Source organism: Anomaloglossus baeobatrachus, chromosome 1, assembly GCF_048569485.1.
Source record: "Anomaloglossus baeobatrachus isolate aAnoBae1 chromosome 1, aAnoBae1.hap1, whole genome shotgun sequence".
In the NCBI taxonomy this organism is placed as follows: domain Eukaryota; kingdom Metazoa; phylum Chordata; class Amphibia; order Anura; family Aromobatidae; genus Anomaloglossus; species Anomaloglossus baeobatrachus.
The window spans coordinates 335,345,467-335,361,406 of record NC_134353.1 but is presented as its reverse complement, the minus strand read 5'-3'; the positions used below and the strand labels follow the sequence as shown (position 1 = coordinate 335,361,406).

Sequence of the window (15,940 nt, the reverse complement as noted above, 5' to 3'; positions counted from 1 at the left end):
GATTATGATTTTCCTGTTGACAAACTTTTTAAAATCTAGCCAAAATCTGTGTTTTGTTGAAGAATACTGTCACGATTCCATTGTGCAGAACATTCTGTATTGTTCTGCCATGCTCTCCTGCAGAGCCGGTATATGTTGCCTATGGTGCAAAACGTTTTGCAGGATGAATGCTCTTCTGGTTGTTTCACAGCACTGGGTTTCACGCTGTTCTGGGAGGTGCTCTTGCAGATGCTTCTCGTTCCCGGTGATTGCTCTACTTCATTAGGGAGCATGTTAGATCAGGACGCCGCCAGTTGTACTTCCTTGTTACAGTTGTGCTGTTGGCTCCCATGGCGCTCAGTGTTCAGATCTTGGTCTTTCGATTCCGGACTGCTGTTTACCTGTCTCTGCCTGTCCTCCCCTGTTTCTGTTAGGACTTCCTAGCTTATGACCTCGGACTTCCTCCTGACCACATCCTCGCCTGCTCCCTATATCTTGTATGTACTCTCCTGGAGCGCTGACCTTTGGCTTGTACCTCGACCTCGTCTCTGTCCGCCCCCGTGTACTGTCTTGTCCTTCTGGTTTATGATCCCGACCTGTCTGACTACCTCTTCAGTTACTGCATACTAGTAGTGACTAGCGCAACCTTGTGACAATCATCACAAATACCTTAGGTTATGTGACTTGTGGTGCAATTCATATTTTATTTCAAAAACATAAGAGTGTAGCCGCTTTACACTAAAATGAATGAAAACACTAAAAATTGTTCCTGTGTTTGGTAACACAAAATAGTCGAGGATTCATAAAGACATGGTTTATATGGTATACAAGACTTAAAATGAAGAAAGGGGAGGAAAAATGTGTATAAATGCTTGTGTGTAACTATGTAACCAGAAGACTTCCACCAAATGGCTAACGTCCAAGCCTAAAGAAGCATACAGTTGGCCATATGTATTAGATAATGATGACCACTATTTCTCCTAAACCCCCTTACATACACATGCACACTTAGATAGGCCAAGTATGGATGCACTCACACTATAAACAGAGGAGAAAGATGCTGCTAGTCTCCTCTGATGTTGGATTTTCTCCCCTTAGAACAATATGATCGGGCAGTTGAATTCCAATCTCTCGATATTTATCTGCATCTTTTAGGAAATAGTGGGGAGGCTCCCATGAACATTAGATGGTCACTCTGTTCTGCAAATAAGTGGCAAAAAGTTCTAAGGGGTGCTTCACACACAGCGAGCTCACTGCCGAGATCGCTGCTGAGTCACGCTTTTTGTGATGCAGCAGTGACCTCATTAGCGATCTCGCTGTGTGTGACAATGAGCAGCGATCTGGCCCCTGCTGCGAGATCGCTGCTCGTTACACACAACCCTGGTTCGTTTTCTTCAAAGGCGCTCTCCCACTGTGACACACAGATCGCTGTGTGTGACAGCGAGAGAGCGACAAATGAAGCGAGCAGGGAGCAGGAGCCGGCGTCTGACAGCTGAGGTAAGCTTGTAACCAAGATAAACATCGGGTAACCAAGGTGGTTACCCGATATTTACCTTAGTTACCAGCCTCTGCAGCTCTCACGCTGCCTGTGCTGCCGGCTCCGGCTCTCTGCACATGTAGCTGCTATACACATCGGGTTAATTAACCCGATGTGTACAGCAGCTAGGAGAGCAAGGAGCCAGCGCTAAGCAGTGTGCGCGGCTCCCTGCTCTCTGCACATGTAGCTGCATTACACATCGGGTTAATTAACCCGATGTGTACTGTAGCTAGGAGAGCAAGGAGCCAGCGCTCAGTGTGCGCGGCTCCCTGCTCCCTGCACACACAGCTAAGTGGTGTGCGCTGGTAACTAATGTAAACATCGGGTAACCATACCCGATGTTTACCTTAGTTACCAGTCTCCGCAGCTTCCAGACGGCGGCTCCGTGCAAGCGCAGCGTCGCTTGCACGTCGCTGCTGGCTGGGGGCTGTTCACTGGTCGCTGGTGAGATCTGCCTGTTTGACAGCTCACCAGCGACCATGTAGCGATGGAGCAGCGATCCTGACCAGGTCAGATCGCTGGTCGGATCGCTGCTGCATCGCTAAGTGTGAAGGTACCCTAAGTCCAAAGATGTAATAGGAGGATGAGCACTTTTACGAAGAATGCTGATAAATAGAAAAAAAGTGGTAAAGTGCATATATCTGGGGGATTTATGTAGGGGAGATTTTGTAGTAAAAAGAAGTTTTTAATTAAAGCTGGCTCGAGGCTCTAGAGCCAATCGGGCTGCACACTGCATAATGGGAATATGTTGTGATTGCCAAGAAAACTCCAAGAATATCACAAATTTGTCGATTTCATTAAGTGATGTTTATTGAAGTCTTTTGAAATTCATGGGCATAGTTCAATCCCTTAATTCAATCAGGGGTAACAAGGCCTTAAGGCCCAGTCACACACAACGACTTACCAGTGATCCCGAAAACTATGCAACCTGATAGGGATCGCTGGTAGGTCGCTGGTGAGATGTCACACACTCAGACCTTACCAAGGATGCAGGAACGATACAGGTCGCAATAGCGACCTGTATAACGATCTCAGCAGTCACTGTGACCCTGTCACACAGTGTCAAACACAGCGATGTGTCCTGCCCAGCAGGACATCGCCTTTGAAGAAAATGGCCTGGACCATTCAGCAACGATCGGCGACCTCACAGCAGGGGCCTGATCGCTGGTAGATGTCACACATAACGAGATCCCTAACAGGATCGCTACTGCATCACAGAAACCGTGACTCAGCAGTGATCTCGCTAGCGATCTCGTTATGTGTGACGGTACCTTTAGAGATTATATATCTAGGTTTCCAAGACATTATCTTCCCTTATCTCTGTAATAATCCTTGATATACAAACACAAAAAATGTGACATTCTTTTCTCATTATTTGGCTTCTATAGAAAATAGATAACCAGTATTAAGATAAAAACACCTCTATTACAGCTCTAATGGCTGTGTGTACTTTGGTGTTTCTAATGGTCCCATTTGCTCTATGCTATTTAACTAAATGTTAATTAACTCTCCTTCCCTGACTGCCCAAAACACTTTGTGACTGTCAGGAGGCTAGCAGAAGAGCCTTTTAAATAAAGGAGAAAGTCCCTATAAACATCATTATTTCTAAAAGAATATAACAGAATTAAACGCTATGAGCCAATCTCATTTGTTTACAATCACTTAAAAGGTTGAATGTTACATTACGTTCCAGTGTTTCTGCTGACCATACAGAATGGGTTGCCATTATGGTTCACTTTTGAGTTCTGTCGTGCCATACACAATGCTTTCAGATCAGAACTAATATGAATATCCATATGGAGGCAACATAAAACTTTTTTTACATTTCAAGAACTACTATTATATCCTGCTATGATATTTACTTACCAAACCCATAAGTGATAGAACCTAGGGCATGTAATTGGCTTCTATGGACCCATGGGCAGGTTGATTGGTGATTCTGAAGAAATTTCTATACAAATGTACAATATATATTTGCATATGTGGTTGGGATCACAGCTTAAGCAACTTTACTCAATGTAAGGCTTCATTACCACATCAGTATTTGGTCAGTATTTGTATGCCAAAACCAGGAGTGGAACTTAGAAAACATGTTTACAATTTTTCTTTAAATAACTATATATTTCTAAAGGTGCTATTGACATGAATTTCTCGCCAGATGTCAGTAACAATCCATCTAATCCACACAGGCAAAGAAATCAAATCATAGATGCCCATAATTTAAGTGTTGGGTAATAATTAAGGCTAAGCGGATCCAAACTGTAAAAGTCCGGATGCACGATCCGGATCTGGCGAAAATAATTGACAAATAAAGAAAAACAGGAATAAAACAACATGTCATATTTACTGAGACTCTGTGTCATGGCGGCACACTGCTTCCGGGTCGCGCATTCACTTCCTGTACTGTGCATCCTATACATACAGCTTTCTGTGTTTTCCCCGCCCACCGGCCGTCCTCTCATCTGTGATTGATTGCATGAACACACGCCCCCAGCCTGTGACAGTATCTGCTGCAGTCATCGCTTATCGCGGTTCACTCATTGTCTGCATAGCCAGCGGTCGTGTTCTATGGCCGCTTGCTGTGTTATATAGCAGAGCTGAAGCGGTGTGGGACTTCGAGAGGATTTCGCTGGAGCTGCAGGGTGTTGGGAGTTAAAAAAGAGGTGAAGGAGGGTGTGTGTTTTGTACTTTGTTCCAAATAAAGGATTTTTCTCTGTGTCTGTGTTTACTGTATTTACTGTCACTTACAGGTTAGTATGATGCAGGTATCTCATAGATGCCTGTGACATCGCTAACCTAGGGTTTAGTAACAGCTGTGCGTTGTTATTAACCCCTTATGACCCCGATTGCCACCGCTCCAGGGCAATCGAGAAGAGCCGGTAAAGTACCGGTATTGTCACATCTAATAGATGCAGCAATACAGGGCGGCTGCGGGCTGGAATACCAGCCCCCAGCTGGCTTTATCTTGGCTCGGTATCAAAATTAGAGGGGACCGCACGCCATTTTTTTTTAAAATTTATTTAAATAAAAAGAAAAAAGCCGCATCACCGGCACAGCCGCGCACACTTCTGACAGGAGCGTGCATGTGTTTTTAGATACAAATGCACACTCATGCTCAGAGCGCAGACTGTGCCGGCTAATATCATGTCAGACTTTAACGAGTGTGACATCGCATCACTGGCACAGCCATGCACACTTTTGACAGGAACGTGCATATGTTTCTGAAAGACATGCACGTTCACCATACTGACCCGAAGACACTTGCACTGCTTTCCCCGCCCACCTGCCGTCCTGCCATCTGTGATTGATTGCAGTCAGCTGACACTCAGGGTGGGGGCGCATCTAACTGCAAGGAATTACACACGCCGGTGGGCAAGCAAAACAATGAATATTGAATGGTCGGCTCCGGAAAGGAAAAGCGTGACCCAGAAGATGTTTGCTGCCATGACACAGCCTCGGGTAAGTACACCGCGCACGCTCCTACCCCCCTATCCCCTCCACAGACATTTTTAATCTCCGGATTCTGGTCCCCATAGACTTATATGGGCACCGGAATCCGGACCGGATGCAGATTTTTTTTCAATCCGGCAGTGATCCGCCGGTCCCGGATTTTCGATCAACTCTAGTAATAATATGAAACTACACAGGGGAAAAAGTGATGAACACTTGAAGAAAGAGGTCCAAAAGCCATGGAAAGTCATGACACCAGCTGAAATCTAAGTAATTAAAAACCAATCTTGCCACTTACTGAAAAATAATATCAGCTGGTTCAACTGATGAGCTATAGAAAGGTGTCTTATTACCAAGGTGCCACACGAAAAACATTTCATGATGGGTAAAACTAGGGAGCTCTCTTCCGAGCAGATGAGTGAACTTGAGGTTTGGTGTTCATACTGAACAGACACTTTTCAAAAAAAACAAAAAAAATACCCCAGAGTTTGAGATTGAGTGCTTAATGTATGCAAACCACTCGAGTGAGAACCGCTGTGCTCAGGTACGCTCTGTGCTCAGCCCTATGTGAGTCGCTTGCACAAACAGCATGATCAAATGTAGTGTGCACCAAAAAAAATAAAAATGGGAAAAACTCGCCTACCCGCCCCTGGAAGTGATCTGTTTATGGCTGGCTGCATGTGGGCGGAGACCCAAACTGCCCAATAAATGACTTGAATTGGGGTTCAGGTCAACTCCGAGTCCCAAATCAAACTTTTTTAAAAGTCCGGCTGCACCTGCTGAACCAAACTGCCACGGGTCTGCTCATCTTTAATCTTAAGACCTTTGCAACCTTAAAGTTGCAAAACATACTGATTGCATTGGTTACAGAAGAATTTCAAAACCACTGAGGGTACTAGAGAGCACTGTTGGGGCCATAATCCAGAAGTGGAAAGAACATAATTTCACCATAAGCTGGCCACAAGCAGGTGTATTCCGTAAGACAGAGGAGTGAAAAGAATTATCTGAAGAGTTGTCCAAAAGCCAACACCACCTGTGGAAAGCTACTGAAAGACTGGAATCAGCAAGTACAATTGATTCAAAGAAAACAATAATTAATGCAGTCAACCTCCATGGCTGTATGCACGCTCACCACACAAAAGTCCATTGCTGAACAAAAAGCATGTTCAAGCACATTTTAAGTTTGCTAATCAACATTTACACAAGCCTGGGAAATAATGGGATATAAGCTGATCAGATGAGAAGAATATTGAACTAATTGGATACCATAACACACCCTATTTGGAGGCCAAAAGCAATGCATATCACCACAAAAACACCATACAAAAAGTGACATTTGGAGGTGGAAACATAATGTTGTTGCACTTCTTTTCAGCATACAGCATTGGCAAATTTCATATAATTGAAGGATGAATGAACAAATATACTGAGACATTCTTGATAAAACTCTGCTGTCATCTACCACGATGATGAAGATAAAATGAGAGTGGACATTTCAGCAAGGCAATGATCCCAAACACACAGCCAAGCAAATTCTCAATTGATTTCAGAAAAAGAAAATAAAGTAGATAGAATGGCTGAGCTAATCACCTGACCTGAATATAATACAACATTTATGGAAGGAACTAAAGCTCAGAGATTTCATTGAATGAGCACATGGAACCTTCAGGATTTGAATAGTGTTTGTGTGGAAGAATGGGCAAAAACTACACCTTAGCACTGTGTGTGACTAGTTTCTCTATAAAGAGGGGGGCCTCTTGAAGCTGACATCACCAACAAAGACTTTTGTACGGAGTAGTAAATACATTTCAGTAAGAGTGTTCAATATGTTTTCCCAGTGTCATTTTTTATTACTACACATCACTAAATTTATGGACAACTATGATTTGATTTCTTTGCCTGTGTGCATTGGATGAATTGTTACTGACATTTGGCGAGAAATTCTTGTCAATAGCACCTTTAGAAATATATTTATGTAGAAAATTGGTGACATATTCAATCCTTAGTTCACCCGCTGAGTAGTTAAAATGCTTGTAATGAGCATTGAATGACTATATAAGAAGTCAAGTGTCATTCATTTAGATAAAACAACGAGCAAGAATGGGCTTTCCATGTATAAAACATTTGTGCGATTGTATGTCCGCTTTTCTGTCACATTTTTGTCAGTGCCACATCTCCAGCTTATATGCTGAGTTGTGCTGCTGACCAATAATTTATATATCTACATAAAAATATAACAAACGACAAGTGACCATTTTATCATCGGCATGTGTAAAATGCCTTTAACACGACAGATAATCTGTGCTTATGGGTTTGTGAGATATAAATCTTATACTGCGCATGAAGAAATGTTGGAAATGTTCTCTTTTCCAACCTCATACATATTCTGAAATGCTGCATAATCGCATGGTTGTATAGTGTGATATCACAACGAAATATTGCTTACAAAAACAGGAGAAGTAATTTCTAAAATCTGGTTGAGTCAACGCTATTGAGTCAAAGTCGTGAAAAGAATGATGACCATACATGTATAATAAGTGCTATATGTGATAAATATTCCAAAATCATTTTATGTGTGATAACCACCTTCAAACAACTGTGGATCAGCGAATGACAGATTAGCCCCGGTATGAATTAGGGAGTTTCTGAAATCATACAGGTCACATTTAATTTCTGTTATGAGCCAAATAAGTATGTTCTAGATATACAGTTAGGTCCAGAAATATTTGGACAGTGACACAATTTTCGCGAGTTGGGCTCTGCATGCCACCACATTGGATTTGAAATGAAACCTCTACAACAGAATTCAAGTGCAGATTGTAACGTTTAATTTGAAGGTTTGAACAAAAATATCTGATAGAAATTGTAGGAATTGTACACATTTCTTTACAAACACTCCACATTTTAGGAGGTCAAAAGTAATTGGACAAATAAACCAAACCCAAACAAAATATTTTTATTTTCAATATTTTGTTGCGAATCCTTTGGAGGCAATCACTGCCTTAAGTCTGGAACCCATGGACATCACCAAACGCTGGGTTTCCTCCTTCTTAATGCTTTGCCAGGCCTTTACAGCCGCAGCCTTCAGGTCTTGCTTGTTTGTGGGTCTTTCCGTCTTAAGTCTGGATTTGAGCAAGTGAAATGCATGCTCAATTGGGTTAAGATCTGGTGATTGACTTGGCCATTGCAGAATGTTCCCCTTTTTTGCACTCATGAACTCCTGGGTAGCTTTGGCTGTATGCTTGGGGTCATTGTCCATCTGTACTATGAAGCGCCGTCCGATCAACTTTGCGGCATTTGGCTGAATCTGGGCTGAAAGTATATCCCGGTACACTTCAGAATTCATCCGGCTACTCTTGTCTGCTGTTATGTCATCAATAAACACAAGTGACCCAGTGCCATTGAAAGCCATGCATGCCCATGCCATCACGTTGCCTCCACCATGTTTTACAGAGGATGTGGTGTGCCTTGGATCATGTGCCGTTCCCTTTCTTCTCCAAACTTTTTTCTTCCCATCATTCTGGTACAGGTTGATCTTTGTCTCATCTGTCCATAGAATACTTTTCCAGAACTGAGCTGGCTTCATGAGGTGTTTTTCAGCAAATTTAACTCTGGCCTGTCTATTTTTGGAATTGATGAATGGTTTGCATCTAGATGTGAACCCTTTGTATTTACTTTCATGGAGTCTTCTCTTTACTGTTGACTTAGAGACAGATACACCTACTTCACTGAGAGTGTTCTGGACTTCAGTTGATGTTGTGAATGGGTTCTTCTTCACCAAAGAAAGTATGCGGCGATCATCCACCACTGTTGTCATCCGTGGACGCCCAGGCCTTTTTGAGTTCCCAAGCTCACCAGTCAATTCCTTTTTTCTCAGAATGTACCCGACTGTTGATTTTGCTACTCCAAGCATGTCTGCTATCTCTCTGATGGATTTTTTCTTTTTTTTCAGCCTCAGGATGTTCTGCTTCACCTCAATTGAGAGTTCCTTAGACCGCAAGTTGTCTGGTCACAGCAACAGCTTCCAAATGCAAAACCACACACCTGTAATCAACCCCAGACCTTTTAACTACTTCATTGATTACAGGTTAACAAGGGAGACGCCTTCAGAGTTAATTGCAGCCCTTAGAGTCCCTTGTCCAATTACTTTTGGTCCCTTGAAAAAGAGGAGGCTATGCATTACAGAGCTATGATTCCTAAACCCTTTCTCCGATTTGGATGTGAAAACTCTCATATTGCAGTTGGGAGTGTGCACTTTCAGCCCATATTATATATATAATGTATTTCTGAACATGTTTTTGTAAACAGCTAAAATAACAAAACTTGTGTCACTGTCCAAATATTTCTGGCCCTGACTGTATGTCTTATGCCTTAACATAATTCTCAGAATATCTGTCATACCGGACGCAGGGTAGCTCAGTGGTTAGCACTGTTGCTTTGCTGGGTCCTGGGTTCAAATCCCAAAAAGGACAACATCTACAAGGAGTTTGCATGTTCATGTTTAACCCCTTAAGGACGAAGCCAGATTTGTACTTAATGCCCAGGCCATTTTTTGCAATTTTGACCAGTGTCACTTTATAAGGTTATAACTCTGGAACGCTTCAATGGATCCCGGTTATTCTGAGATTGTTTTTTCGTGACATATTGGGCTTCATGTTAGAGGTAAATTTAGGATGATATTTTTTTATTTTATTTGTGAAAAATTCTGAAATTTGACAAAAAAATTAAAAATTTTGCAAGTTTCAAACTTTTAATTTTTATGCCCATAAACCGGAGAGTTATGTCACACAAAATAGTTAATAAATAACATTTCCCACTTGTCTACTTTAGATCAGCGCAATTTTTGAAACAAATTTTTTTGGGGTTAGGAAGTTAGAAGGGTTCAAAGTTCATCAGCAATTTCCCATTTTTTCAACAAAATTTACAAAACCAATTTTTTAGGGACCACATCCCATTTGATGTGACTTTGAGAGGCCTAGGTGACAGAAAATACCCAAAAGTGACACCATTCTAAAACCTGCACCCCTCAAGGTACTCAAAACCACATTCAAGAAGTTTATTAACCCTTCAGGTGCTTCACAGGAACTAAAGTAATATGGAATGAAAAAAAATAAAAATTAACATTTTACCTAAAAATGTTACTTTAGCACTAATTTTCTTACTTTTTCAAGAGGTAACACCAAAAATTGGACCTCACACTTTGTTACCCACTTTCTTATGAGCGCGCCGATACCCCACATGTGGTCAGAAACCTTTCTTTGGGTAAATGGGAGAGCTCGGAATGAAAGGAGCAATATTTGAATTTTGGAAAGCAAAGTTGGCTGAAACAGATTGCGGGCACCATGTTGCTTTTACAGATCCCCTAAGGTACCTAAACAGCAGGAACCCCCCTCAAGTGACCCCATTTTGGAAACTAGACCCCTTAAGGCTTCTATTGAGGGGTATACTGAGCATTTTGGACCCACAGGTACTTCACAGATTTTGATAACGTTACTTTGTCATATTGAAAATTGTAATTTTTTTCTCAAAAATGTTGCTGTAGCATCAATTCTCTCACTTTTTCAAGAGGTAATTCCAAAAATTTGACCCAAATGTTTGTTACCCACTTTTTTATGAGCGCGGTGATACCTCACATGTAGTCTGAAACCTTTGTTTGGACAAATGGGAGGGCTTGGAACGAAAGGAGCAATATTTGAATTTTGGAAAGGAAATTTGGCTGAAAAAGATTGCGGGCACCATGTTGCATTTGGAGGACCCCTAAGGTACGTAAACAGCAAAAAACCACCACAAGTGACCACATATTGGAAACTAGGCCTCTCAAGGAATTTATCTAGATGTTTGGTGAGTACCCTGAACCCCCAGGTGCTTCACAGAAGTTTATAACGTTGAGCGATGAAAATAAAAAAATAAAATTTAACCACAAAATTGTTACTTCAACCAGGTAGCTTTTTTGTTCACAAGGGTAACAGGAAAAAAATCACCATGAAATGTATTCTGCAATTTCTCCTGAGTTTGGTGATATCTTATATGTGGTGGAAATCAACTGTTTGGGCACACGGCAGGTCTTGGAAGGGAAGGAGTGCAATTTGACTGAACATTTGGCTGGAATAATTAGTGGACGCTATGTCGCATTTGGAAAGCCCCTAAAGTGCCTAAACAGTAAAGGCCCCCCACAAGTGACCCCATTCTGGAATCAAGAAACCTCAAGGCTTTTATCTAGGTGTATATTGAACATTTTGAATCCACGAATACTTCACAGAATTTGATAAGCTTAGGTTGCCATATTGAAAATTTTCATTTTTTTTCACAAAAATGTTTCTTTAGCATCACATTTCTCACTTTTTCAAGAGGCAACAACAAAACGTATACCCCACAGGTTGTTATCCAATTTCTTGTGATCGCAGGGATACCCCATATGTGGCCAAAAACCTCTGTTTGGATATATGGCAGGGCTTGGAATGGAAGGAGCACCATTTGAATTTTGGAAAAGTTGAAATAAATTGCGCGCACCATGTCACATTAGTAGGGCCTGTTGGGTACCTATACATTAGAAACCCCCCACACGTGACTCCATTTTGGAAACTGGACCCCTCAAGGATTTTATTCAGGAGTATACTAAGCATTTTGAATCCACAGGTACTTCACAAAAATGATGCTGTAGCAACAAATTTCTCTCTTTTAGGCTATGTGGCCATGATCCAGCGACACGGCGTCTAGTACACAGTGTCAGCCTTCCTGCAGAGATGTGAGTGTTGTCCATGGGAGAACGCAGCTGCCCATGCCCACGATTTGGGTTCAGGCTGCTGTGGAGCTCTATGCTACCTGCAGAGCACACTCATCTCCGCAGCATAAATTGACATGCTGAGGCTCGGGAAGCTGCACCACAGGTCGGTTTATGCTGCGGAGAAAAGAAGCACAGTGGGCACGGGATTTCTAAAAATCCTTCAACTGTGCTTCTACTGCACAACGCAGCGTTATGGACGCAGGGAAAACAATCTGCGCCCAAAACGCTGCAAACCCTGATTGTGGGCACATAGCCTAAAATGCTACAATGGATAGATGTCAAACATATAAAACGTCCCACCCCCCTGCATATTCTAAGCTGGCGCCCTTTAGTGCCTTTCATGTGGCACTAAAGGGTGCCTAGCCTTGTATTTAGCCCAAAAAGAAAAAAAAAATAATTAAAATAAATGACGTGGGGTCCCCCTATTTTTGATAGCCAGCTAGGGTAAAGCAGACAGCTGTAGCCTGCAAACCACAGCTGACAGCTTCATCTTGTCTGGTGATCAATTTGGAGGGCTCCCCAAGCTGTTTTTTTTTTTTAATTATTTATAAATAAATAATTAAAAAAAAAAAACAAACATAGGGTCCCCCCAAATTAGATCACCAGCCAAGGTGAAGCTGACAGCTGGGGTCTGGTATTCTCAGGGTGGGAAGAAATATGGTTATTGGACTCTTCCCAGCCTAAAAATAGCAGGCCGCAGCCGCCCCAGAAGTGGCGCATCCATTAGATGCGCCAATTCTGGCGCTTCGCCCCAGCTCATCCCGCGCCCTGGTGCGTTGGCTAACGGGGTAATAAATGGGGTTGATACCAGATGTGTAATGTCACCTGGCATCAAGCCCAGCAATTAGTTATGTCACGGCGTCTATCAGATACCCGACATAACTAATTGACAGTAATAAAAAAAAAAAATTGACAACAAAAAAAAATTTATTTGAAAAAACACTCCCCAAAACATTCCCTGATTGACCAATTTATTGAAAAGAAAAAAAAAATCCACTGTAATCCATTTGGACGTCCCACGTCGACTCTGGACCTTCTAGAATATGGGGGACACGTTCAGGGAACGTATCCCCCATTTTCTAGGAGGGCAGACCCTCCATTTGAGGAGAGTGGGTGCAAAGAATCTGCACCTACCCTCCCCGGGTCACAGCTGCAGACTCCGTGCAGCAGCAGCAGCAGCCAGCGTCCTGAACACAGGAAGCTGACAGCTGCTCGGCACATGTGACCGGCGTCTGCTGAGAAGGAGCCGGAGGAGGGGGCCGCGGGGGATCAGCGCTCCGACAGGTATGTATGACACCGGGGGACACCGGGGAACACCAGGGGGGGTAGGGGGGGACCCGGCAGGGCCTAGGGAGCAGGTTTCTGTCGCATGTGTGATGGCACATGCGACAGAAACCATAGGAACAGTGTGAATGTGGCCGGCGCGCTGCTGTGATCGGCGGTGCGCGCGGCCATCTTGGATTTTCGGGAGGGGGTTGGGGGTCGGGGGGGCACTTTGGGGATACCGAGGGGACCGGAGGGAACCGGGAAAGAGATTTATCTCCCATCTGACATGTTTGTTTATGCCAGATGGGAGATAAATGATTTTTTACCGGCGCGGTCATTTTCTGTTACCTGATCATCGGTATACGGTGTATACCGGTCATCAGGTGAGCGGGGACCGGAAAAACCGACCAGAATCATGATCTCCAGGGTCTCAGCTACCCCCGGCAGCTGAGACCCCGGAAATTTTCTGACTCTGGGGGGCGCTAGACCCTTTTTTCCGACCGCCGTTAAAAAGCGGCGGATCGGAAAAAGTACCCTAATATGCCGCCGTTAAAAGGCGTATCGGCGGTCGTAAAGGGGTTAAGTGGATTTTCTTCGGGTACACTGGTTTTCTCCCACACTCAAAAAATAATGAGTTTAGATTTTGAGTCCCAATTGGGAGAGTGATGATAAGGTCTGTAAAGTGCTGCGGACTATGATGCTGCTACTGTTTATAAGCAATGCATAACAATATAATACGTTATGCAATGCAAATTTACTCGATACCACAAGGCCTCATGCAGATGGCCGTTTCTACGCATCTCTTTAATGTATTCAATACGTACCCATTCTAATCTATAAAGCTGTTCGCAATTCTGTATTTTTCTGTTAACCATGTGTCCACAAAAAAATAATGGAGGCATGTCTGTTTTTGATTCGATTCATGGATAATAGTTCATGCATCCATGAAAAATCTCTGACAGCAAATATTGGCGTCTGTATGCTGACCATGATTAACATTGGAAAGAATAGGAGAAATTGTGTAATTTATTATTTCCATATATGAAAATCACTGATGGTAAAAACTGACACTGATTAAACTCTGATTACATGCGGACCTTTTTTTTTTTTTGCAAACCAGAAAAATAACTTTACTTCTGAATGAGGACTATCACTTACTATATAACCCAATTTATACACAGATACCGTAAGCGTTATATCTGAGAATGTGGTTTTGCTCAGACAGACGTGTCAAAATTAGACTTGAAAAATGTTCTCTGTGAGTCTAAAGATCTTTAACCCTTAAAAAAGGTATCTGCTTTACTTAAAGAAGGACTCCATTGAAACTTATGTAAAGGTGTATGCAGTGTAAAGGCCCCGTTACACACAACAACATCGCTAACGAGATGTCGTTGGGGTCACGGAATTCATGACGCACATCGGGCCTCGTTAGCAACGTTGTTGCATGTGACACGTACGAGCGACCGCTAACGATGCAAAATACTCACCAAATCGTTGATTGTTGACACATTGTCCATTTCCAAAATATCATTGCTGCTTTTGGACACAGGTTGTTCGTCGTTCCTGAGGCAGCACACATCGCTACGTGTGACACCCCAGGAACGACGTACCTGCGTTCCCCAGCAACGAGGTGGGCGTGACTTGTATGCGGCTGCTCTCCGCCCCTCCGCTTCAATTGGACGCCTGCCGTGTGACGCCGCACAAACCGCTCCCTTAGAAAAGAGGCTGTTCGCCGGCCACAGCGACGCCGCTAGGAAGGCAAGTATGTGTGACGGGTACTAGCGATATTATGCGCCACAGGCAGCGATTTGCCCGTGACGCACAAACGACGGGGGCGGGTGCTTTCATGAGCGACATCGCTAGCGATATCGCTGCGTGTTAAGCGCCCTTTAGTGCAGTAACATACTCCCAGATGGAGGTCTTCCACGGTTTTAAGCACTGCTCTGATCCTCTTCTCACTCACATGACTGCAATTCTGACTTGTCAGAGTACAGTGGGGTTTAGTGTGAGCCGGAAGTGGCTTTTGCAATGTAATTCTATGAAGCAGCTCCATATACTTACACAGTAGTAGCAACTTCAGTTCACACACAAGTCCCAGTGTCATCCGGCAAGTTGAAATTGCAGTCACGTGAGTGAGAAGAGGACACAGGGAAGTGCTGAAAATTGGGGAAAACAGTGATCGGTAAATAGATTACCGTATGTACACTACACTGCATACACATTTACACAGTTTTACTACATAAAAGTTTAATAAGAGTGCTTCTTTAAATACAATGTAAATTTTCTGGTTAGGCCCCGTGCACACGGTGAGTATTTGGTGAGCTTTTTATCTCAGTATTTGTAGCCAAAACCAGGAATGGAACAATCAGAAGAAAAGTATAATAGAAACACGACACCACTTCTGTATTTATTACGCACTCCTGATTTTGGCTTACAAGTACAGAGGTAAAAAACTCATTAAATATTCAATGTGTGCACGTGGCCTAAGTTAGCAAAATTTAAGCTGACCCACAAGGGGATACTCTAGTGTAACCCAAGTATCCAACAAAAGACAACTCCATTTGGAGCTGACATAAAGCTCTCCATACACACATTTTATTTCAGCCCCATCTCTCCCGTACATAGGAGCACTCACTTTGCCGAGCAATCTTGTGTTCTCCATGAGAGCCCATGCCAGACATCTCTGGCGGGTGCTTTATTTATAGAGAACAAAAAATGGCAGTCCAAAATTGCACATGCCGGATTCTTAACTACCCCAACAATCATCAGTTGGGGGCCCACATATACATTATACTGTTGATCAAACCATTGATATAGGTGGGTTCAGCTGATATTAACCTAATGTGTATGGGAGGATTAAGAGGCAATTACTTGACACTAGGATCTGTCATTTATAGGTTTGTTTTACAATGATAGATAATTTT

At 42.9% G+C, this 15,940-nt stretch overlaps 1 protein-coding gene across 1 annotated transcript in view; it reads right to left on the bottom strand.

Moving 5' to 3' along the window:
* The window catches only part of FRAS1 (Fraser extracellular matrix complex subunit 1), a 724,001-nt gene that overhangs the window by 348,772 nt on the left and 359,289 nt on the right, over positions 1-15,940 (bottom strand). The gene's annotated exons all lie outside the window — the stretch shown is intronic.